Source organism: Pan paniscus, chromosome 6 (assembly GCF_029289425.2).
Source record: "Pan paniscus chromosome 6, NHGRI_mPanPan1-v2.0_pri, whole genome shotgun sequence".
In the NCBI taxonomy this organism is placed as follows: domain Eukaryota; kingdom Metazoa; phylum Chordata; class Mammalia; order Primates; family Hominidae; genus Pan; species Pan paniscus.
Genome location: NC_073255.2, coordinates 95291597 through 95316986, shown reverse-complemented (window position 1 = coordinate 95316986; position 25390 = coordinate 95291597). Strand labels below are relative to the sequence as shown.

The window sequence follows — 25390 nt, the reverse complement described above, 5'->3', positions numbered from 1 at the left end:
TGGTATAGCAGAAAAGAAATTATTTACAAGGATCGTTTAGAGTAAAATCAAATCTCTATTTTAACAAATATATGAGATAAACTATATCTTTATGATTATTTGTTGCTGTAAATGTATTCATACCAGGACAATTGTCACATTTAAAATTCTCTAAATAATTTTGGCACAGGTGAAATCTTCTAACGTTAAGTCCCTAAGCTCTTTTTCTTTCTTTTCTTTTCTTTTCTTTTTTTTTGGAGACAGAGTTTTTGCTCTTGTTGCCCAGGCTGGAGTGCAGTGGTGCAATCCCGGCTCACCACAACCTCCACCTCCTGGGTTCAAGCGATTCTCCTGCCTCAGCCTCCTGAGTAGCTGGGATTACAGGCATGCGCCTCCACGCCCAGCTAATTTTGTATTTTTAGTTGAGACGGGGTTTCTCCATGTTGGTCAGGCTGGTCTTGAACTCCCAAACTCAGGTGATCTGCCCACCTCAGCCTCCCAAAGTGGTAGGATTACAGGCGTGAGCCACTGCACCTGGCGTTTTCTTTTCTTTTTTTAGACAGGGTCTCTGTCACCCAGGCTGGAGTGCCATGGCATGATTACTGCTCACTGGGGGCTCAACCTGCTGGTCTCAAGCAATCCTCCCATCCCAGCCTCCTGAGTAGCTGGGACTACAGGCACACATCACCATGCCCAGTTAATTTTTTACAATTTTTTTTGAAGACACAGGGTTTCCCTGTGTTGCCCAGGCTGGCAACTAGAACTCCTGGGCTCAAGCAATCCTCCTGCCTCAGCCTTCCAAAGTTCTGGGATTACCAGGGTGAGACACTGCATCCAGCCCCTGAGCTCTTTCGACAGGCTGATTGTTTTGTGTCAGCCTCTTCTCCAGCCGCCTCAGCCCATTCTCTTCAGAATGACTTGCTACCGGCCCTGGCTTCACAGCTACTTTTATTATACTTCCCCCTCACTTTAACTCTAGATGAAAGTTTAATGCTCCAACCTTTCTAGCCAACTGTGCTCTGCAGAAACCAGGCAGCTTCTCTGACACGAAGACTTAGAGTCCTTGCTCCAAAGAGGGCCCTGTACAATTTTCCTGGTGCTTACTGACAAATAAGAGGAACCAGATAGTGTCAATTTTGCGCATTCTTCTTCCTATTACTAAAATTGCCTATAGTGGCCAGTGTTTTAAAGTCTCCAAAGTATGTCTCAGATGCTCATCTAAACACTGGATGGCAAAGAGGTCACCGCCCGTGTCAGGCTTATTGGCAAACAAATGGTGCTTGCACAGCGTCCAGTTCAAGGTGCCAGCTCCGAAAAGGCACACTAAGCGCACATGGGCCCTACTGCAGGTGGGTAAAGAGTGCTTCAAAGTGCTGCCACCTGACAAACCTAGAAGCTGCATGCATGTCAGAAGAGTCATACTCATGGCTTAAGGAGAGTGAGCTGGGGACTTCAGGAATCCTTTGAACAGTGGCCTAGAGATACTTGCTGTGTGTGTCTTGGGCCTACTCCATAAACTTTTAAATTTTTTTCATTCTCTAGCATATACCCCACGTCCTCCCTACTGACCACAAAATAGGCACTGCCTGAATAAAGAGATGTTTCGAGTGGAGGACACATTTTGACAGTCCCCATGTTTGTCAGCTTTCCACTAATAACTGCATGCCCTCTTTTCCACCTTTCTTCCTTATTGACTAGCATCGTCTCAGTTTCCAGGTTGTTTCCACCCATTAATGACTTGAGCTTCCTGAAAATTTCCAGGTTGGTTTGAATAGCAAAATCCATACCATAAAGATTTATCAAGTACCCTAGTCTGTACTCATTGTGTAGAGGTCCTTCATGCAGTTGAGGTCAGCCTGAACCACTCCACAGGAATGCAAAAACCACACCCTCAGCCCCTCAAGGCTTCTGTCAGGCAGAAGCAACACAGTAGGGCACCTTCTTGCACCTCCAGGGCCAGACTTTCACTCTAGCACTTTCTCTCCATGCAGAGTAAAGCACAGGTACCGTAATGGGTGCCAGATGTCACCTGGAATCAGAGCACTAAATGATCCAGACTTTCCTTAATTCTAAATGTGCTGTTCTTTATTTTAATATACCTTTGCACTTCTGATACATGCAAACTGACAACCTTCAAGGCCATGAAGGAGGAACATCTGTTGGTGCTTGAAGCCTAGAAGACTGCCCTTAACAACAACAACAACAAAAGTTCCTGATTGTTGTTTGAAATGCTGAGGAAGTTGCTGTGGAGGAGACTTTTTTTCTTTTTTCTTTTCTTTCTTTTTTTTTTTTTGAGACGAAGTCTCACTCTGTCGTCCAGGCTGGAGTGCAGTGGTGCGATCTTGGCTCACTGCAACCTCTGCCTCTCTGGTTCAAGCGCCACGCTTGGCTAATTTTTGTGTTTTTAGTAGAGACGGGGTTTCACTATGTTGACCAGGCTGGTCTCGAACTTCTGACCTCAGGTGATCCACTTGCCTCAGCCTCCCCAAATGTTGGGATGACAGGTGTGAGCCACCATGCTCGGCCAGGATAGATTTTATTTTCTAAGCTCCGGAGCATTTGATATGCCTTTGGAGAAGTTCACACCAATTCCAAAGAAGTTAAAAATGTTATACAAAGTTAGTGCATGTAATAAGTTCTAAATAAATTTAAATGTTATATAAGGTTCAATATATGTAATATTGTATTGAACAATACAATTAGAAGTAGATGATTTTTATTTATAGGAAATCATTTTACTGCATTGATTATTGTAGATTTATCTAGGAGAATGTTGGCAAAGGTCATATTAGTAACTGAAATCTAGAAAGACTCCAAAGCCTAAATTAAGATAATGACTTAAGTTTTCTTATTGCAACTTTTTGATCAAACCGGTTGCAATGCTTCTCTTCCTGTTCTTCCTGCCCTCTGGTGGAGGTGCTAACCAGCAGGCCAGGAGATAAGCAAGAGCCATAAAAGAGAATACTGAAAAAGATCAAGGGAAGCCTAAATGGCAAGCCACTCCTGAATAATTGAAGAGTCACCGTTTACCTAGAACAAACCTCTGTTCCTTGTTTTTTTCCAACGTTAAATAGGGACAACAATATTTACCATAATTCCCAATATTTACTATTATTCCCAAGCTGGTACCTTTCCATAGGTACTGCTTTCTACCTTTGGTCTTGCAGACCTGGCTAATTCCCACACAAAGGAAATCATTCTCCTACTGTGGCCTCTTCTATGCCTGGAAAAGAATGCAGGTTGGTACAGTATAAAAAGCAGTGGACTCCATTGTGTTGGGTGTTTAGGTCGCCATTCCATCACTTGACTCTTCAGAGTCCTTTCGATCCTATTCCTTAGATCAACAATGTACTTTTATTTTGTGACAAATCCTTCCTAAGCTGGAACTTGGCATAGGAAGCTTTGTTTCATTGAAGGAGATAATGAATTTGAAAGAATACTACAATTTTATTGGGTTTGTATATGATTTAATGCATTAATGACATTTATTTATGTTGTTAATTGCTAAATAGTAGCAATCTTAAATATTTCTGAAATGCCTTTTATCTTGATCCTGAAAGATAGTTGCTATAGCATTAAAATACACTTACTTAAGAAAAAAAAAAAAAAAAAAGCAGTGGACTAGGAAGTGAGGGTTCTGTTTCCAGCTCTGGCTCTTGCTAGTGGCTTGGATGCCCTTGGGTAAGTCTCTTAACCTCCCTGAGACTGGGTTTCTTCATCTGTAAGTTAAGAATTATGATATTAATGGGTCTATTGTGAGGTTCAAATGAAGTAATGGTAGTTAAAGTGCTTTGTAAACAATAAAGCACCCTACAGAACTAGGTAATGTTAATGCAGTGTTGACAACTCTTCTCTGAATCAACATTTAACTTGACTTGGTTGTCTGTGTACTTTAAAATGAGAAATAATGGTTTATCCTTTTAATCTTTAGCGAATAAACGAAGCCTTTGGTCTCGGATCCATAGAAAAAGCAAATTCTATGTCCTGATGTGATCCAAGTCTGTGTGTGGACTCTCTAGATTCTGCTTCATTTTTGTTTTAATTATAGCATTGAAAGAGTGGAAGGTTTAAAATTACACCTTTCAGAACTACTCATTATTTAGTGACTCTACATTTCAAATATATTGCTCATGTCTTTAAAATACATGATTGGGTTCTTTTATTGTTACCTTGGCCTAACTATACGTTTATTGACGTAGTGATGATAATGGTTTTTAGTTTTTGTTTTTAGCATTTCCTTGAAGCTGTGATAATTTAGAAGATTTAAATATTTAGACATATTAAATGTTTAAGTTGCTTACACATTTTATTCTGTGTGGCTGAGGATGATTGCGAAATACCTAGAATTATGTAACTAGAAGAGTTGAGAGTTCTGCACTTCTTTCTCTGCTACACACACAATCTCTCATCCCTCTTCCCATCCCACTTTCTTAGGATATACTAGAAGAAAAACAAAAAAGGTGCTTATCTGAAAAATATAAAACTGTCAAAGGTACCTGGTCCAAGTCACCATTATTCTTGGCTAGGTATTTACAATAGCCTCCTATCTGGTTTTCCCACTTCAATCTGTTCTTAAAATAGCAACCAGTGGGCAAGGTGGCTCACACCTGAAATCCAGCACTTTGGGAGGCTGAGGTGGGAGGATCACTTGAGTCCAGGAGTTTGAGACCAGTCTGGGCAACACAGCAAGACCATGTCTCTACAAGAGAAAAAAAAATTAGCTGACTGTGATGGTATGTGCCTGTAATACCAGCTACTTGGGAGGCTGAGGTGGGAGGATTGCTTGAGCCTGGGAGGTTGAGGCTGCAGTGAGCCAAGACTACCCTACTGCACTCAGCCTGGGCAACAGAGTAAGACCCTGTCTCAAAAAAATACATCTATATCTATATAAATACAGGTATAGATATATCATTCATAGATAGATAGTTACGTAGATAGATAGATGAATAGATTCAGCCAGAATGATAAAATCCACATCAGATAATGTCACTTATCTGCTCGAAAACCTCCGAAGGCCTTTACTCCTCTGTCTTCTTTTCCTCCCCACTCCTGACTCCCTCAGCACAGCCATACTGGCCTCCTTGACCGCACCAGGGCCATGTTAGCCTCAGAGCCTTGCTGTGAAATGCGCTTTCCTCAGATACTTGAATAAGTGGCTTCTTCACCTCCTTCAGGTCTAATTATCTCCCCAGTGGTCTTCTCTGTCCCATCTTTTAAAACGGCAGCTCTCACCCCACCTTTTATCCCTTCCTCTATAGTGCTTATCACCATCTGACACACAATATGTTTACTTACTTCTTTTGTTTATTGTCTGTCTGCCTTTCTAGAATGTAAGGCCATGAGGGCAAGGGTCTTGTCTGTTTTGTTAACTGCTGTATCCTCAACACCCCGAAGAGTTCCTCGCTTGTAGCAAGTGCTCCATAAATGTTAGCTGAATGAATGAATGAAACAAAGATAAGTCGTGGTCTTATTTGATTTGCAACACTATAAAAATTGTGAAATTTTCATCAAAACAAAAAAAAGCTATGAACTTTTTGATATCTTCCAATAATGAGACCTATTATAACATCCAAGACATTAGTGTCCTTCTCTTTCATATCCTCCCCCTCCCAAACATTTTGACCATTCTATGTTTCTAGAATTGAGATCTATTTTAATCCATTACTGTTCTTTTAAGTATAATTGTGTAAACCACTCACAATTTGTCACGAAAGGAGGAAAGAATTGAATAATAATGAAATACTTGTCGTTCGTTTTTCTTTGACACTTTAATCTCTTGATGAAGTTAGTTTTGGCCATTCATTTTCTGACTTCTCTTTCTCCCCCATCTCCAAAATATACATATTACCAAAGGATCTTGCTTGGATTTCTTATCTTGCTTTGCATGTTCTCCGTTAGAAGTCGTATCAACTGTTATGGCTTCCGTTGTCTCCTTGTCTTAGATTATGCTCATATTTATAAGCCTAATTTTGACATTTCTTATTGGCCCTAATTTTATGTTTCCCTTGCTGGGCCATCTTTCAAGTTCTCAAACCTTTTGTGTCTAAACCAACCAGGCACAGTGGTTCACGCCTATAATCCCAGCGCTTTGGGAGAATCATTTGAGCTCAGGAGTTCGAGACCAGCCTGGGCAATAAAGGGAGACCCCGTCTCTACAAAAAATTGAAAAATTAGCTGGGCGTGGTGGTGTGTGCCTGTGGTCTCAGCTACTTGGGAGGCTGAGGTGGGAGGGTCACTTGAGCCCAGGAGGTTGAGGCTGCAGTGAGCTGTGATCATGCCACGACACTCAAGACTGGGAGATAGACTGAGACCTTGTCTCAAAAACAACAACAAAAAACTGGCTCCTGTTCCAGTAATTCGTTTCTGTTAATGACCCTGCATACTTCTAAATTTGGAAATGTTTTTAAGGCTTGTAATCTTTTATGAGTTTCTTCATATTGTCAAGCCTTGTTGCTTATACTTCTCGAATATCAGCTGATTCATTTCCTTTTTTGCTTTCATTAGATTTGGGACGGGGCCTGAGATTCTGTATTTCTAATATGTTTCTGTGTCAAGCTAATGTTTCTGGTCCATTGACTACACTTGGAGTAGCAAGGTCCTGCTCTAAGATAATGATGTCCATCTGAACCTAGTCTTCCACTTTCTATTCCATAGCTATATCTAAGAAAGACTCAATTCTTTCAAAAATAGAGATCTGATATTGCTCAGTCTTGTTTTTTTCTATGTCACAAAAGATTTGGAAAGTTATAGACAGAAGATGAAACACTCAAATCAGCCATAATGGTCAATTCAGAATCAATCATGAACAGTTTGATGTGTATCCTTTTACTCCTTTCTTTATTTGAGTGAAAATACACACTCATGTTGTATCTGTATTTTTAAAACCAAAAAGGATCCTTTATCTTCTTTAAATTACCTAATGTATAAATTTGCTTTCTAAGTTTGTTGACTCCCCCATCTTATAAAGTAAAATCTACCTTTTCTTTCTTTCTTTTTTTTTTTAAAGAGAGGGTCTCACTCTGTTTCCCAGGCTGGTGTGCAATGGTGCAATCATGGTTCACTGCAGCCTCAACCTCCCAGGCTCAAGCAATTCCCCACCTCAGCCTCCTGAGTAGCTTGAGACTACATGTGTATATCAGCACGCCCAGCTAATATTTATTTATTTATTTATTTATTTATTTATTTATTTATTTATTTATTTTTTGAGACCAAGTCTCGCACTGTCATCTGCACTGGAGTGAAGTGGCCCGTGATCTTGGCTCACTGCAACCTCCGCCTCCTGGGTTCAAGCGATTCTCCTGCCTCAGCCTCCTGGGTAGCTGGGATTACAGGCACGCCCCACCACACCCTGCTAATTTTTGTATTTTTAGTAGAGACGAGGTTTCACCGTGTTGGCCAGGATGGTCTCAATCTCTTGACCTCATGATCTGCCCACTTTGGCCTCCCAAAGTGCTGGGATTACAGGCATGAGCCACCGCGCCCAGCCAATTTTTGTATTTTGTAAAATATATAATTTTTGTATATTTTAGAGTTTCGCCATGTTGCCCAGGCTGTCTTGAACTCCTGAGCTCAAGCCTGCCTCAGCCTCCCAATGTGCTAGGATTTCAGGCATGAACCACTATGTCCGGCCAAAATTTGCCTTTTCTATGGAATAAAAACACCCAATGCTGTTTTTTTCTCAACCTCTTTAGCTGCTTTTGGGGACTTGGTGCAGCCAAGCAGATGAATCCTCTGTTGACTTTGGTTCAGGGGCTGGTGACTCAAAGCAGCAGGGATGATGCAGAATCCGCTCTGGCCAGGGCCACAGCAGCAATAGCAGCTGCATCTGGTTTCCAGTGGCAGCAGACACAGCTGTTCTGAGGCAATATGCAGTGTCCAGCTCCCAAAGACTTGGCAGTGCAAGCCATGGGGTCAGTGCTTGGCAGCTGGAGTGGTGACTTCATGGACTAGCTCTGCAGAAGGCTTTGGGTATGGTTCTTGCCTGGATAGTTCTCTTCCCACCTTTGTTTCTTAAATTAGCTTCAAAGTTGACTTCATACACAGGTAACAAATACTAATGATATTAACAATAACTGACTCTTAGGTAGTGCTTACTATGTGCCGGGCAAATTTCTAAGGACTTTATGTGTATTAACTCATTTAATCTTTTACAAAACTCTAATGAGTTACGGACTGGTGTTATCCCCATTTTATAGATAAAACAGCTACAGGGAGATTAGGTTACTTGTCCAAGGTCCAATGACTATAAATGGTAGCTCTGAAACTCAAACCTAGTCAGTCTGATTTAGTTCTTAAGAGCCTTGACTGATACGCGTACTGTTTTGCAACCTAATTTTTTCATGTAACAAAATTTCATGAGCATTTCCATGTCATTAAATATTTATTTAAGCATTTAAAGTAGCTGTGTAATGTTCAATTATAAGGATGATTCATGTTTTATTTACACAACTCTCTACTGTAGAACATCAAGGAAATCCTGGTGGCTAAACTTTTTTTTTTTTTTGAGATGGAGTCTTGCTCTGTCGCTCAGGCTGGAGTGCAATGGTGTGATTTCAGCTCACTGCAACCTCTGCTTCCCGGATTCAAGCAAGTCTTCTGCCACAGCCTCCCGAGTAGCTGAGACTACAGGTGCATGCCACCACACCCGGCTAACTTTTGTACTTTTAGTAGTGATAGGGTTTTGCCATTTTGGGCAGGCTGGTCTTGAACTCCTGGCCTCAAGCGATCCACCCACCTCGGCCTCCAAGTTGTTTTGTTTGTTTTTAATATCCATGAGTTTTTCCTTGGGATAAAGTCTTCAAAGTGGAATGCTAGGTCATGGTGTATTCAAATCGCCTTCCTGAAAGTTTATTCCAATTTACACACCCAGCCACGGAGGGAAACATCCTGTTTTCTTGAGTCCTTATTGACATTGAATGTTAACATTAAATTGTTTTCCTTTGTGGCACTGAAAATGATACATAGTTTTCTTTAAACTTGAAATTATTTAAACATTTAAACATACGTTTATTGGTTATTTGTTCAAAGTTATTTTATGAATTGCCTTTTCCATCACCTATAGAATAAAGCTGAAACTACTTCAGTTCAAAGCTCTTCCAACTCTGACTCAAACTACTTTTCTAACTAATTCTCCTACAGTTTCTAAACATTCATTTGGGACACTCAAGGGGATTATTTTGTTTTCGATTGGACCATATGAATATATATTTTTCTAGGCCAAAAAATTGTTGAGTATTGATAGTTTGATATGGTGAAAACGTATAAATCTCCAAAACCTTTGCTGTGACACTACAGTACTTTCCACAAATGCCTGTTGCCCGTCTCTGCTTGGTGAAATCCTGCTAGTTCTTTACAAGGTGGAGTTCATGAATCAGGTCCTCTCCCTCCAATTCCCTTGCCACCCCTCTCCAGGTTCTCCTCTCACCCCCAGCTTAGGCAACTGTAGATCATTTCTTTTCACAATTTCAACTCTCATTCTTTCCTCTCATAGCTGTAGAATGATCTCAGGGTATTGCAGCTGAATAACAAGTTTTCATTTGCCTAGCAGAGGGTGAGCCCTCTGTTCCTCTTCTCTGGCAGAGGCTGTCTTATTTATTTTGGCAGCCTCAGAGACAAGCAAAGTTCCCAGCTTATAGTGGGTGCACAAAAATATCTGTTGAATTGAAGAACTAGTAACTTTAGGGATGAGGAAGTGCCTTATTAGTGCAATACTACTTGCAGTTTCCTTCTATGTTAAATAGGAAGAGCATGTGTAACACCTTCTAATATCTTCTAATTTGGTTGCTTGGTATTTTGTTTGGAATTGGTCCTCCTTATTTTGAATCCTCCATCTTTCTAATTCATCTTTTCCTGTATTTTCAGATGTTGTAATTATATTGCAGTTCAACAAAATTATTTTATTCCATGGTACAATTCCCAAGAGCAAAACAGCGCAATTCTCTAACTGGCTAAATAACAAATCAGTATACTTTCCAAGGACTATATTCTGTGTTTTTTCCTTTTAATCAAATCCATCTTTTCTGTCAGTTGGACTTTCAGGAGCTTTTAGTGACTTCTGGGAAATACCAGTGCTATAGACAGTGTAGCTTCAGGAAACATTAAAAGTAAAAATATTTTTAAAAATTCATTCAAAACATTTAAAAGGAATCTTACTGAGACAGTCTTCTGTTTATATAAGGGATACACTGCATAATTAACTTAAGGTATACTTACAGGAAGAAAATCATGAAATTATAGAACTTTAAAGGTAGAAGAGACCCCCAAGGCGTTTCAGTATGTGCTCTTTGGTGAAAAAATACCAAATAGGAGTTGGGGAGAGAATAGTTTGAGCTTAACTTTGGCTCCATATTCCCTCTCCAGTTAATTTGAGTGAAGTTCCAACTCTTGCTCATCTTTTCTTACCTGCATATCCTGCCCTAGTCATTCCTGGAATGAGTTCAGGTAGAAGCAGCTGCAATGCCAGGCCTCTTTTGTGTTTATATTCGGGGAGACTGGGCGTTGCTTTATGTATTCTTCATCCCCTCTTTTCCCCTAGACATTTTGCCAGCTCTGGCCTTTTCTTTCCTGCTTGCCCATTAGGCAAGAATGTGCTCAGTATTTTGCCTTTTCTAAGTGGGCTTCTCTAACTAGGAAACTAGTTCAATGAACAGGTCCAAAGAGCCAGAAGAACTGCGTAAGATTTTGTAAAATGTGAATGGGGTATTATAATTTAAAAGACAGATTATAACAAGTGTTGATGAGAATGTGGAGAAACTGGGACCCTCATACACTGCTGGTGGGTTGAAAAATGGTGCAGCCACTTTGGAAAACAGTCTGGCAGTTCTTCAAATAGTTAAGCATAGAGTTGCCATATGATCAAGCAATTCTACTCTTAGGTGTACTCAAGAGAAATTAAAACATATGTCCAGGCCGGGCATGGTGGCTTATGCCTGTAATCCCAGCACTTTGGGAGGCTGTGGCGGGCAGATCATGAGGTCAAGAGATCGAGACCATCCTGGCTAACATGGTGAAACCCTGTCTCTACTAAAAATACAAAAAAAATTAGCTAGGCATGGTGGCATACACCTGTAGTCCCAGCTACTTGGGAAGCTGAGTCAGGAGAATCACTTGAACCCAGGAGACAGAGGTTGCAGTGAGCCGAGATCGCACTACTGCACTCCAGCCTGGCGACAGAGCGAGACTCCGTCTCAAAACAAAACCAAAACCAAACAAACAAAAAATACGTCCATAGAAGAGTTTATACATGAATGCTCATAGTAGTGATATTCATAATAATCAAAGAGTAGAAGCAATCTAAATTTCCATCAACTGATGAATGGATGTTGTATGTCTATAAAATAGAATACTATTCATGAATTAAAAGAAATGAAATACTGATACATGCTGCAATATGGATGAACCTTGAAAACAAGTTAAGTAAAAGAAGCGAGTCACAAAGGACCATATGTTGTGTGATTCTGTTTATATGAAATGCCCAGATAGGTAACTCTATAAAGACAGAAAATAGATTAGCAGTTGCCTGCAATGATGGTGGGAGGAGTGGAGCTTCTTTTTCGGGTAATGAAAATGTTCTAAAATTGATTGTGGTGGTAGATGTGTAAATCTGTGAATATACTAAAAGCCATCAGATTGTACACTTGAAGTGGGTGCATTGTACAGTCTGTGAATTATATCGCAATAAAGCTGTAAACAAATTAAAAGAATGGGTATTTTTTTTATATGTAATTTTGTCTCCTGGTACTTTTCTGGCTAGCTGGAGATTCCCATGCCAAATTTCAGACTTACTTTGTTCTTTGATTCTACTTGAAGTCCAGCCAATAGCTCATTAGCTATTAGCAGGGTGGGAATTTGACTCACAATGCAACTTAGACATGAAGATAAAATATAAGTTCTTTATTTAGTTTATAACCAATCTGGCTTTCCTCCTGAGTCCTTAACTGTGGATAGTGGGAAAAATAAATGACATATGTAATTCCCAGTGTCTGGGAAAACCACTATGATGGAAGGAATGGCTGGGACTAATTTATCTGCAGCTAACACACACTATTCTTGCTGCAGCTATATTCACTCAAATGACTAACGCACAGGACAGTCAGCGTGGGGCTTCATATGCATGGTTCTGAATTCTTGTCTTTTTTTTTTTTTTGAAACAGAGTCTCTCACTGTCGCCTGGGCTGGAGTGCAGTGGCGCGATCTCGGCTCACTGCAACCTAGGCCTGTTCAAGCAATTCTCTTGCCTCAGCATCCTGAGCAGCTGGGATTACAGGTGCCCGCCACCACATCCAGCTAATTTTTTGTATTTTTAGTAGAGACGGGGTTTCACCATTTTGGCCAGGCTGGCCTCGAACTCCTGACCTTGTGATTCACCCGTCTCGGCCTCCCAAAGTGCTGGGATTACAGGCTTGAGCCACCGCGCCCAGCCCTTCTTGTCTTGATTCTATGCTTTCTTTTGGCCTTCGTTATCCATGTGATTCAAGGCTTGCTTTGAACTCCTGGATGTGTGTGCTCCATAACTCATGAAAGCTCTTTTGACTTCTAACTATTGGCTCTGTCTTGACCACTGGTTTCCAGGCAATGTCAGTGTCTCTGGGTTTGCTGCAGTCCTGTAGCTGGTCACAAAGCTTCATTGTTTTGGTCTCTATCATGGCATCTGATCCCATGTCTGTGATCAGTAGCTAGCTAGGGTGATAAAATAACTGTTTTGTGGGTTCCTGAAGCATTAGATCTTAGCAGAATACATACGCTTATTTCCTTCTTCTGAAACAATATTTAAAAGCACTGTAAAATGTTTGAAATAAAATTTGCCCTGTTTTTATAATTTTTTATTGATGATGCTATGAGTATTTATTTTACTTTTTAAGCTGCATTTGTTTGTATGTTTGTTCTTTTGGAAAGAGGACTCTCTGGCTATTGGTGCTTTGAATGGAGGGAGGTACAAAATCATATTATATTGTTGGCTAAGGGATGAGATAAATTGAGATGTGTATTTGTTTCTCAAATTGTTTTATTCTTGGTCTAACTAAATCAGTGATGTGACACTTCAGAAAGGAATTCGGAGCACTTACTGGTGACTTATATTCTGAAGGACTGTGACTTCTACAGTGAAAAATACTTCAAAATTGGCATTCATTCAGGACTGAATCTTAGCTTTGATATAGTATCTGATATAGCCCCAATGTCTAGGAGGTAATTTTTATTACAAAAAATACTTTATTTTGGAAAAAATAGAAATTTTAAGAATATTTAACATAATCTGAATGCATATTGAGTTTACAAAGGAACCAACTTGATTAAAAAATATTTGACTATTAAATGTGTAAGAATGTGAGCCTGTATCTATTATATGAGTTTTTATTCAATAAAAATCATCTGTGTCTATTGTATACATATGTATACAAATATAAAATTTCAGGGAAACACACACGCATACACAAATATATTTATTTATTTATTCTTAGGTATGTTGGCCCAGGATTCTACTGGATATAATTTTTGCATTATTACCTTAATCAAATCACACCTGTTAATTCATAAATGTTAACCTTAGAAGTGAAAGGTTGATAATGAAAATCTTTCAAAAGTGTATGATTTTGGCCAGGCACAGTGGCTCATGCCTGTAATCCTAGCACTTTAGGAGGCCGAGGTGGATAGATCACAAGGTCAGGAGATCGAGACCATCCTGGCTAACATGGTTAAACCCCATCTCTACTAAAAATACAAAAAATTAACCAGGCGTGGTGGCCTGAAGTCCACGCGCCTGTAGTCCCAGCTACTTGGGAGGCTGAGGTGGGAGGATGGTGTGAACCCGGGAGGTGGAAGTTGCAGTAAGCCAAAATCGTGCCACTGCACTCCAGCCTGGGTGACAGAGCGAGACTCCGTTTCAAAAAAAAAAAGTGTAGTATTTTGATTATTTATTGACTTATTCCGACATTTCAAAGTATTAACAGCTGTAAAAAAATGTGTAAGTTGTTTGTAACAACTCTCAAGGCAGTTGTAGAAGAAATGCTACTAAAACATGAGGTAAAATTACACAGATCACTAGACCCGAGAAAATGCAATGATATAGACAAACAATAGTCAAGAAAGAAAAGGAAGAATAATTGGAAATGAGAAGAAAAGTGAAACATCAAAGGATTAATCTAGCCGAAGCCCTGGAGAGATCACTGACCATCAGTCAATAAGAGTATGACATAGGAAGGCCGGGTGCGGCAGTCACACCTGTAAATCCCAGTATCTTGGGAGGTCAAGGTGGGCAGATTACCTGAGGTCAGGAGTTCAAGATCAGCCTGGCCAACATGGTAAAACCCTGTCTCCACTAAAAATACAAAAATTAGCCAGGTGTGGTGGTGCATGCCTGTACTCCCAGCTACTCAGGAGGCTGAGGCAGGAGAATCGCTTCAACCCGGGAGGCAGAGGCTGCAGTGAGCTGAGCTGGTGCCACTGCACTCCAGCCTGCGTGACAGAGTGAGACTCCATCTCAAAAAAAAAAAAAAAAAAAAGAGTATAACATAGAAAAAGGATGTTATAATTGTAAGCACTGCAATGACTTCATATATTAGTCTCACATCACTTATGCCTCTCATTTCATTTGATCTGACTGAGATATAGATTAGACTGTTGTATCAAATGGGGCCAACATACAATGACAAACAAGTAAAAGTCCAAGGTCTGTAAGGTGGCTTGGCAGTGTCTAGACCCAAGGCTGCTTCCAATTTGTGGTGTTACCATTTGGAAGGTGTTGTCTTCATCATCCACACTACTGAAGATGGCTCACTGCCATGTCAACTCGTTTGTCAGAGGCATTTGAACCGGAGCAACTCCATCTTGAGTAGGAACTGGGTAAAATAAGGCTGAAACCTACTGGGCTGCATTTCTAGATGGTCAGGCATTCTAAGTCATAGGATGAGATAGGAGGTTGGCACAAGATTCAGGTCATAAAGACCTTTCTGATAAAACAGGTTGCAGTAAAGAAGCCGGCTAAAACCCACCAAAACCAAGATGGCCATGAGAGTGATCTCTGGTTGTCCTCACTGCTACACTCCCACCAGCACCATGACAGTTTACAAATGCCATGGCAACATCAGGAAGTTACCCTATATGGTCTGAAAAGGGGAGGCATGAATAATCCACCCCTTGTTTAGCATATAATCAAGAAATAACCATAAAAATGGACAACCAGCAGCCTCGAGGAATAGCCATTCTTTTATTCCTTTACTTTCTGAATAAACTCGCTTTCCCTTTACTCTATGGACTTGCCCTGAATTATTTCTTGCGCAAGATCCAAGAACCCTCTCTTGGGGTCTGGATTCGGACCCTTTTCCTGTAACAGGTTCACATTGCAGTCTGTGAGAAAGAGAAGAGGGAATCAGAAGGCCTTATGAAACCTGACACAGGGAATGAAAGGGAAAGAAACTTGACCAGCTGTCCAATGTTTTAAGAGTCATTAGATTTTGGGACTGAAACAGTCTCCTAAGGAATGCTGTGTCTTTCTAGGAAAAAAATAATCAGTCTCTGAGATGCCCTCACCCATCCTGTTTCTGTCCCTAAGAAGATGCCCTGGTGTGAAGGGAAGAGGGTTGTGGTTTATGTACCCACTGATGTGGGATGAGTTGGGGAGATTTGGCTGCTCACCAGGTTTGATGATGTCTTTCCTGAGCACTACATGAAAATCAAGGGGGGAAAAAAAAGAAAAAATCAAGGACAAGAGACTCCTTTAACCTTGGCATTATTTGGATTTCTTCAACACAGTGGTTCTCAAAGCATAGTCCCTGGGTCAGCAGCATTAGCAACATCTGGGAACTTGTGAGATGTGCAAGTCCTACTTCAGATTTAATGAATCAAGAATTCTGGAGGTGGGGTTCTGACAACTGTGTTTTAAAAGGCACTCTAGGTGATTTGAGGCCCATTAAAGTTTGAGAGCCACAGATTTAATCCAATTCACAGAGAGGCGAAATCAGAATATATGTCTGACTAACTCTTCTTTTCTTTTGCTCTCTTGCTCCTTCTCTTTCTTCTTTTCACAATTTCCTGGGATGTGAGAGAAGCAAACTTTTCTTTTGCTTCCCCTAACGTAGCATCCTACTTCCATAAAGCATGAACCCTTATATCAACACATGTAAAACAAGCCAACAAACAAAAAGGCAGTGAGAATGAGCCTTGTGGGTTTGGTCAGGGAGAGGGGAGGAAATAAGGTATTTGGAAGATAACCTAGATTGTTACATGATCCTATTTTGAATGCAAGAAGCTGAGTATTTCTTTTGTCTTTGTATTTCTTAAGATATGCTTATTTTCAGCCCTCTCCCCTGAAACGAATAGCATGAAATAACATGTCAAGGAACTTGTTCTCAGAGCGGTAAGAGAAGACCGTATTATTTTCAAAGTATTGGAGGCCAGGCGGTGGCTCATGCCTGTAATTCCAGCTTTTAGGGAGGCAGAAGTGGGAGGATAGCTTAAGCCCAGGAGTTCGAGACCCGCCTGGGCAATATAGGGTTACCCCGTTCTTCACAAAAAGGAAAAAAAAGTATTGTATTACCCAGTTACACACATACTCACTTTTGCCAGGAGCCTACCTTCAAATTTGATGAGAACGATGAAAAGGACTGGCTGCTGCTCTTATATGCTCCACAGGAAGAAATGGTACTAGGCAACAAAAACAGAATAAAGTCAAGAATGCAGAATATCTATTTCTGGCTGTTTCTGTCCCAGCAACTTCAATGAAATGCAGAGTTTCCTCTGATTATAAAATAGAGATAATATTCTGAATGCCATGTCACATAAAAAGACATTTATTTTTACCCCTTCCTCTGTCTTGAATGGTAATTTATCTTCATTCTCAATGAATATTGGAATTTATATTGCCCGAATAGAAAAGATTGCAGTTTTCACTCATTTAGTGGTAGTATATTTTCTTGGGAGCGAGTTGCCTAGTAAGCAAAAAATGTGTGGGATGTTAAACTTTTTTTTTTTTTCTCTGAGATGGAGTCTCACTGTGTCACCCAGGCTGGAGTGCAGTGGTGTTATCTCAGCTCACTGCAAGCTCTGCCTTCTGGGTTCATGCCATTCTCCTGCCTCAGCCTCCCAAGTAGCTGGGACTACAGGCACCCGTCACCACGCCCAGCTAATTTTTTGTATTTTTAGTAGAGATGGGGTTTCACATATTCGCCAGGATGGTCTCGATCTCCTGACCTCATGATCCGCCAGCCTCGGCCTCCCAAAGTGTTGGTATTACAGGCGTGAGCCACTGCGCCTGGCCGGGATGTTAAGTTTTTATAATTATTTAAAAGAAATAACTTTAAGTATGCTACATTAACATGGTTGTAAATTGGAAGTTGTCATTTTTCTGAATGGGGAGCTTACAGAGAAAGAGACATGACTCTTGCTTCCATTTAATCCATTCTCCACGTCCGGCCTTTTGAAAGATGGTTTTAAGAGTGTAAATGGCATCACTCCCTCTTTTTGGGCTCCCCATCGCATTTATTAGAACCTACAGTTTCCTTAACACGTTCTCCAAAGCTCTGTAGAGTCTGCTCCTGCCTTTTCCCCCAACATCATCTTGGGCTTCTCCCCTTTGCTCAGATTGGCTTTCTTTCAACTCTTTTTTTTTTTTTTTTTTTTTTTTTTTTGAGATGAAGTTTCGCTCTTGTTGCCCAGGCTGGAGTGCAATGGCGCGATCTCCACTCAGTGCACCTCCACCTCCTGGGTTCAAGAGATTCTCCTGCCTCAGCCTCCCGAGTAGCTGGGATCACAGGCGTGCGCTACCACGCCCAGCTAATTTTTGTATTTTTAGTAGAGACAGGGTTTCTCCATGTTGGTCAGGCTGGTCTTGGACTCCCGACCTCAGGTGATCCGCCCGCCTTGGCCTCCTAAAGTGCTGGGATTACAGGCATGAGTCACCGTGCCGGGCCTTTCAACTCTTGAAGGAACGACATGCTTTCCCACTCCAAGGCTTTGGGAAACGTTCCTTTGTCAGGAACGTCTTTTCCCTAACCCTTCCTGAGGTTAATTCTCACTTACTCTTAATTTCTCAGCTAAATGTCTCCTCAGAAAAGCCTGCTATGATTTTAGGAGTCTCTCTTATTGACCCTTTCCCTTCATTATCAGTTGTCATAATTTCTAATTATGTATTAATTTGGTGCTTATTTTTATCTAGATTAGATAATAAATCCTATAACATTAGAGATCATGTCCATTTTGTTTACTTCCCTATACCTAGTGCCTAGCATAGTGCTTGACACATAGTAAATGCTCAACAAACATTTAATGATTAGATTATCAAATATCATACAGCAAAATGGACACTGGTTTGAAATATAAATGATAATCTATCCTGTAATTTTAACATTACAATTTATCGAATTAGAGTGTTCACAAATGAGTTGTATTCCAAAATTTGCAAACTGGTTATTTGACAGTCAGATTATATTTCTCCATAGAAAAAACTGTCATTGTTGGTTCAGGCCTGCACCTGCTAAATGTAACAATTTTTAGATCTTGTGCAAGCTCACCTCCATCCAAATATTGGCAACGTTGGACCTCAGTTTCCAGATCAGGATTCCTAGTTTTCAGCCTCCACATAATTTTTGAGGCTTTTGTTTTTGTGAGTTTAAGATAAAAAGGCGATTTTTAGTTTCTTCTCTTTCAATGTATTTTTGGTTATCAGACTTTTTGTATGAGGAGAGAGAAATACTGCTGGAAACTTGTGCTCAGCGTAAGGGGTAGCCTTCAGTAGCTGGGAAAAGGGACAGCTTTCACTTGCAGTATGGAAGGAGATCTTTCAGCACACACTGAGATCTCAGCACACAGCAGGAGCTCCCAGTGTACAAATGTGTTTGTGTTTATGTGTACTTCAGATTGGCTGGGGGGGTGGGAATGGGAAAGATTCTGCTTGGAGGAGGGGGAGTGACCCTGAAATTGCTCCCTTGTACGTTGGAGTGTTCTCTGCTGTTTAGTCACAGTGGCAGCTGCACAGCCCTAACTCCATTGGAATGCTGCCTCTCAAAGACCTCAACAACAGGCACAGAAGTGGACACTCACAAATGCAGGCATATTTTTAAAGAGCCCAGTGTTAGTTGGGCATCATAAGAACAATTATTCATTGCAGCTCTCTCTCCATGAGGTCACTTCAAATCAAATTAAATTTTGCTTTCAAGTCCCTCCCAGACCTAGAGAAGCCTATTAGGCTTGGAAAGGCTTACATGGCTAACAATTTCCTGATCAGAACAGGAGTTTTCTCCTGCCTCAGCCTCCCTGGTAGCTGGGATTACAGGTGCATGCCACCACTCCCGGCAAATTTCTGTATTTTAGTACAGACAAGTTTTCACCATGTGGCCAGGCTGGTCTTGAACTCCTGACCTCAAGCAATCTGCCCGCCTCAGCCTCCCAAAGTGCTGGGATTATAGGTGTGAGCCACCGTGCCTGGCCTTTAACTAGATTTTTGTATTGCTCTTTTTTCTCTTCAAGTAATATGATCTGTATAAATATTAAGCTTACCAGTCACAGAGCTGGTTGTTTTTTTTTTTTGAGATGGGGTTTCACTCTGTCTCCCAGGCCGGAGTGCAGTGGCAAGATCACAGCTCACTGCAGCCTCAACCTTCTGGGCTCAAGTGATCCTTCCCAGCTCAGCCTCCTGAGTAGCTGGGACTGAAGGCATGTGCCATCACCTCTGGCTAATTTTTTATTTTTTGTAGAGTAGAGGTCTCACTATGTTGCCCAGGCTGGTCTCAAACTCCTGGGCTCAAGTGATCCTCCCACCTCGGCCTCCCAAAGTGCTAAGATTATAGGCATGAGCTACTGTGCCTGGCCAAGTTTTGATAAATGTATACACCTGTGTATCCTAATGCCCTCTCAAGACAGAATGTTACTATCACCCCAGAAAGTTTCCCCTGACCCTTTGCAGTCAATCCTCTCTTACCTTCCCCTAGCCCCAGGCAAACAGTGTTCTAATTTTTTCCCATGATAGATTAGCTGTGCCTGTTCTAGAACTTATATAAATTGAGTCATAAAGTATGTGCTTTTATGGGTAAGACTGTTCATTCAGCATAATGTTTTTGCAATTCATTCATGTTTTTGTGTGCATCAATAGTTCCTTTTTGTTGTTGAGTAATATTCTGTTACCTGACTGCACCACAGTTGGTTTATCCACCTTCCTATTGGTGAACACCTGAATGGTTTCTGGATTTCGGCAATGATGAATAAAGCTTCTGAGAGCATTTCCATACAAGTGTTTTTGAGGACATTATGTTTTTATTTCTTTTGAATATTTAGGAGTGAAATTGCCAGGTCATAGAATATGTGTGTGCTTCATATTATAAGAAGCTACCAGGCCTGTCTCCAAAATGAGTATGCCACTTTATACTTCTGCCAGCAATGTCTGAATGTCCTGGTTGCTTCACATTCTTGCCAACATTTGGGGCTGTCAGTCTTTTGAATTTTCACTGTTTTGGTGGATGCATAATGGTGTCTCATTGTGGTATTAACTGGCATTTCCTGATGACTAATGATGTTCAGCACTTTTCACATGCTTATCGACCATTCTTTGTGAAGTGTCTGTTCAAAATATTTGCCCACTTTTTAGTGGATGCTTTATGTTTTTGTTATTGAGTTATAGAAGTTATTTATATACCCTAGATACCAGTCTCTTGTCCGATATATGTTTGTGAATCAATTTCTTCTTTGATTTCATCCATCTTGGTCTTCATTCTGTAGTATAATGGAACCCATGTCTAGCACTGTCTATATAGCTTGCCTAAAGATCCTTATAAGTTTGTGAAATACATACTGGCTAGGTGGTATCTTTCTTTGATACATAGCAAGGCAATGCTGGAGTACCAGAAAACTACTGAGTGTCAGAGACTGTACTTTCTATTTGCCCTTATTAGTTGTTATTTTCAGGATGGAAAGTAGTGCTCACTTTCTTAGTTTACTAACAGTTTCATCTAGGGGTCTGTTTATAAAGTAATACAAAATGAAACAAGCCTAAGAGTAATTGTAAAACAGAAAACTAAAGTTTTTTTTTTTTTTTTGAGACAGGGTCTTGCTGTCACCCAGGCTGAAGTGCAGTGGTGTGATCTCAGCCCACTGCAGCCTCAACCTCCTGGGGTCAAGCGATCCTCCCACTTCAGCCTTCTGAGTAGCTGGGACTACAGGTGCATGCCACCATGCTCGCCTAATTTGTGCTTTTTTTTTTTTTTTTTCGGTGGAGACAGAGTTTTGGTATGTTGTACAGGCTGGTCTCAAACTCATGGGCTCAAGCGATCCACTTGCCTCGGCCTCCAAAAGTGCTGGGATTATAGGAATGAGCCACTGTGCCCACCCCAAAACACATTTTAATGCTACTTTATACATAGTTATCTAGGGAAAAAAGTAGCCAGTGTTACCTGTGCTTGATGGTAATAACAAAGTTGATGTTAATACTTTATATTTGCGAAGTCTTCATTTTTCCCCCAAATACTTTCACATTTTTAAATCTTTATAATTAGGAAATAAACTTTAGTTATCTTCATCTCTAAGAGGGAATTAATACTGCATCTAGTGTAACTGTTGTGGCAAGTTATCATATTCGGGGTTTAGTTTTTAGTTTTAGTTTTAATTTTTGTTTTGAGACAGGGTCTCACTCTGTCACCCACAGATCACAGTTCACTGCAGCCTCGACTTCCCAGGGTCAGGTGATCCTTCCATCTCAGCCTGCCGGGTAGCTGGGGCTACAGGCACATGCCACAATGCCTGGCCAATTTTTTGTGTTTTTTGTAGAGATGGGGTCTCACTGTATTAACCAAGCTGGCCTCTTAACTCCTGGGCTCAAGCAATCTTCCCGCCTTGGTCTCCCAAAGTGCTAGGATTACACGTGTGAGCCACCTTGCACAGCCCAGGACTTAGTTCTTAAAACCAGGTGTAATTGAAAATCTAGGAAAGTTAAAGTACTTTCCCATCATTCATTGCTACATTGTTTGTAATACAAAAGATTAGTAACAATTCAAACATCCAGTATAGAGGACCAGTTCTAGTTCAAATAGAGTATGTTTCAGTCATACATTAGTATACTCCCCCTTCTTTGCCTCCTCCTACTGAATATGTCATTTACTTTTTTTTTTTTTTTTAACTCATGACTTTACAGCCATAGACTTTCACAGGTGAAAAGAACTTTTGGGTCATTTGGTTCTTTCCTCTCATTTGACAGAAGACACAAACTCAATGAGATTAAATAATATCCCAAATAATAGAACTCACAATTTTGAGTGTTAGAACTAGACATACTTCTGGTTTAATAAATGTTTGAATTCATGTTTTTTTCTCTGCTGTCAATCCCTGTGGATTTGTTCTTTAAGATGATGATTACATTCACCCTTCCTTTCTACTGAGTTTGCCAATGTGGTCTCTAATTATATCAGAACTGGATTGTTGCGACATCCTCTTAGCTAGTCATGTAGCCTAATCTTTTTTCTCTCCGGTCCATCTCCTTTATTTTGTCTCACTGATTTTGCTAATACAGACCTTTCATAAATCATCCTTTTACTCCAGAAGCTTCATCCTTTTAATTCAGAAGTGGTCGTCATTGAATCAGATCCTGAATTATCAAGGATCTCGATGCTCTGATTCCATCCTGCCTCTTCATCCTTATTTCCCTTGTTCCCCAACTGCATCTACTCATCAAGATGGTCTCACTCTCCTCTAGCTGCATGTGAATTAGTGCTGTGGTTCTTATGTTGGTTCCTTATCCTGGTACCCACTCACTCCCCATCCTCTCCATTTAGTCACTTTCAACTCATTGTTCAAAATCCAGCTCAAGGCCGGGGGTGCCAGCTCATGCCTGTAATCCCAGCACTTTGGGAGGCTGAGGTGGGCAGATCACTTGAGGTCTGAAGTTTGAGACCGGCCTGGGCAACATGGCGAAACCCAGTCTCTACTAAAAATACAAAACTTAGCTGAGCATGGTGGTGCACGCCTGTAGTCCCAGCTACTCAGGAGGCTGAGGCATGAGAATCGCTTGAACCCGGAAGGCAGAGGCTGCAGTGAGCTGAGCCAAGTTTGCACCACTGCACTCCAGCCTGGGTGACACAGCAAGACCCTGTCTCAAAAAAAAAAAAGAAAAAAATTCCGGCTTAAGCTCCACCTTCCCCCTGAAACATTTTGTGATTACAGTGATTTCTTAATCTCCAAATATACACTGTAACATCCCACTTAGCAACTGATACATGAACTAACCTCTATAAGAGATAAAACCCCAAAATCTCAGTGGCCTAACACCGTAGAAGTTATACTTGCTGATCACAGGTGAGAGTGTATAATTCATGATGCTTTGGGGGCAGGGATGGGGAAAAGGAGCGCTGTGCTTTTTGCAGCCGTTTAGAGACTCAGGGTGATGGAGGCTTTGCCATCTTCAACACAAAGCTCCCAGAGTTGCCCCAGGCATTGGTATTTGCTGAATGTTGGAAAGAAGGGACAGTCTATCTGCTTCTTTGCCACCTCCGTCCAGAAGTGGCATGTCATAACACTTCCGCTGGTGAGAACTAGGCACAGGGCTCCACCTTGTGCTGGGAAATGTACCCCCTGGCTGGGTGTCTATATCCCTGGAACTACTCTTCTCTATGGAAGAGAAGCACAAATCTGGGGAGTAGCTAGCTTTGTTACAATGTTGTCCTGTTCTGATTTCTAATTGCTTTGTGGGTGTTGTCTTGGCATCTCCAGCTGGATTTCACACTGTAACTAAAATTCCTCAAATATATACAGTAAGACAAGAGTCTGGCATTTAGTGTGTGCTCAGGAAATGTCTTTGTTAAATAATAGATTTATGTAGACTTTTTAAAAAAATTCTTAATTCCTAAATTAAACACAGAAAGGGAAACAAAGTTGACAAATCCCTAATGGTTCTGTCTTTTTTAAAACAGTACTTTGCAATGCAATTTCTCACTTCACCTACAGAAAGTGAAATTTAGCTGCAGTATCTTCAATTTCAAAATAATAATATTATTTTCTGCTTCTATGGACTATTTTTAACCATTTCATCTTGTTTGTCTTTATATTCTTGTCTTTTTATTATAGAAAAATTAACATATATATGAAAATGGACAGGGTATTGTAATGAAATCTCATGTACATATTACCTAGCTTTAACAATAATTGGCCCATGCCCAGTCTTTTAAAATCTATATACTCACTTCCCTCCCACACTAAATTTCTTGAAGCTAAACACAAATATATTATTTCATATGTAAATATGTCTGTAACACCAGACCTTTGGACAAGGTAAGGCCTTGTCCAAAAATACCCCACAATGCTATATCTCATTTTAAAATAACAATAATCCCTTAGTATCACTAAATAATCCAGTTAGTACTTAAATTTCCCATAGTTTTTTAAACAATTGGTTTGTTCAAATCAAGATCCAAACAAGATCTACGTGTTTTTATCACACACACACACACACACACACTCACACACTCTAAATAAATAAATAAAGAAGGCAGGAGGAAACTTTTGGAGGTGATGGATGTATGTATGGCATAGGTTGTGGTGATGGTTTCACAGATGTGTACTTATCTCCAGGCTCATCAAGGTATATACGTTAATTATGTACAGCATTTCGTATGCCAATCATACCCCCAATAAAGTGGTTTACAATACTCAGAAAACACCATTAAGAAACTTAAAAATGAAAAGATACAAACAAGGGATACACACAATACATTTTAGACATTCCTCTTAAATATTTTTAAAACAACAAGTCTTTTCTCTGCTCCTTTTTTCCCCCTTGGAATTTATTTGTTGAAGAAACAAGGACATTTGTCCTATAATGATTCTCATTCTCTGGATTTGGCTGATTCTTTTCTTCTGGTTTGTGCAACAGTTTCATGTACTTCTGTCCCCAGTATTTCCTGCAAACTATCTTGATCAGATTCAGGTTTTGGTTTTTCATCAAAGGGTGGGGTTGTGTATCTCCACCAGAAGGCATAATGTCTGGTTATCTCTCTTTTTGATGTTAACATTTATTAGTGGGTTTAAGAGTTTTTACCAGATGCATTCATTATAAAGTTTGCCTTTGGCTTTTCGCCTAGTTGCCTTGGCTGCCATTGATGATCATTGCCTAGTCTATTATTTCATTAGGCATGTCTTGTCTCTTTTTGCAATGAGATTTTCCAATGTTTTAAAAATATTTTATTTTTTCTTCTTACATTATTAAACATATTTAAAACATTTAAACTTCCCTCTAATTCTAATAATGATAATTAACACGTTTGGCATTTAACACTTTACAAAGCATTTTTTTTTTAAGGGACATGGTCTTGCTATGTTGCCTAGGCTGGATTGCAGTGGCCATTCACAGATTCGATCATAGCTCATGACGGCCTCAAACTCCTGGCCTCAAGTGATCCTCCTGCCTTAGCCTCCCAAGAAGCTGGGACTACAGGCACGTGCC

General features: G+C 40.4%; 1 pseudogene; it reads right to left on the bottom strand.

Annotated features, from left to right (window-relative positions):
- On the bottom strand, positions 1-25044 carry LOC100969197 (beta-1,3-galactosyl-O-glycosyl-glycoprotein beta-1,6-N-acetylglucosaminyltransferase-like; annotated as a pseudogene).
- Between the last annotated feature and the right edge of the window lie 346 nt (positions 25045-25390).